The following is a 1,175-nucleotide window of genomic DNA, read 5'->3' as shown; positions in this document are numbered from 1 at the left end:
GGCTGGGGCAGGCTCGGGCACAGATGGTGCCTGGGCCCCGGGCGAGCCCCCCGGCCCGGACCTCGTTCACTCGCCCCCTGACCTCAGAGCCGGCACGGCGCCAGCCCCGCGCCTCGCTCATTTCCAAGTCACAGAGACAGGGCGCGGCCCCCCCGAGGCCGGCTCCCGCTGGGGGCCCCGGTGCGCGCTCCCCGGCCCTTCACACCACTTGGAAGATGGCGCCCGAGCCGCGACAGCGTGTCACAGACGCAGCCCTCCCGAAAATGGATCGAAAACACTTTGTAATGAGCGTGGAGCCGCTTTCCAAAGGGCCAGCTCTGGCGGATGCCGGCCCGGAGCCCGCTGAGGAGCGCACACGGCCGCCGGCTGCAGAGGGCTCCGGCCCGTCCTGCCCTGCGCGGTGGCCTTGCCCTGCCTGCGGCCAGGGGTCAGCCCGGGTGAGGGCGGCTGCCCCAGACTGGGAGGGGCCTGTAGCCTCCGGACACCGCAGCTCCACCAGCACTGTGGGGCCTGGGGCCTGCCCTGGGGTCTGGGGCCAAGTACCTGCCTCAGGGCCTCCTCCCGCCTCGGGTTTCCTCTCGGGCCCTTCCCCTCATCGCCCCTGCAGCCCCGACCTGCTGCGGGCGGACACCGCTCCCCTGGGGCTCTTCACCACGCCGGCCCAGGCAGGGCCCTGGCAAAGGGCCGGCCACAGGGCTCCGGCCCGCGCCTTCTGCCCCACCCCACACTCAGGTAGACGTTCGCTGCTGCAGAGGGCGAGCCGGAGCCTTCCCGCGTACACCGCGTAGCCGGCAGGGCCGGGCAGGGCCGCGCAGGGCCTGAGTCGGCGTCGCCCGCTCCGGCACCAAGGCCAGCAAAGTTGCTGTCCGTGAAAATCCGAATGGGGAGCTTCGGGTGCCCGGGGCAGCCCCCCGCGCCCCGCCCAAGGTGAGCCCCAGTGCTCAGAAGCCTGCAGGGCCCCAGAAGCACCCCTGGGCCGGGCGTGGCATCGCTGTGGATGAAGGAGCTAAGCAGGCGCCGCCCTCCCCTCTCCAGCCACACTGCCCAGCATGAGGGGCCGACACCCCTCTCCTGGCCTTCCTCTTGCCCACGCGGACACCCCAGCCAACCCAGAGGCGCGGCTGTGGGGGCCAGCGGCGCCCCGGTGACACCCCGCCTCGCCGCCAGTGTCTGGG

The sequence above is a fragment of the Condylura cristata genome, unplaced genomic scaffold (assembly GCF_000260355.1).
Source record: "Condylura cristata isolate star-nosed mole 26May11 unplaced genomic scaffold, ConCri1.0 scaffold00011, whole genome shotgun sequence".
NCBI classification, from domain to species: Eukaryota; Metazoa; Chordata; class Mammalia; order Eulipotyphla; family Talpidae; genus Condylura; species Condylura cristata.
Note: the sequence above shows the minus strand (reverse complement) of the source record.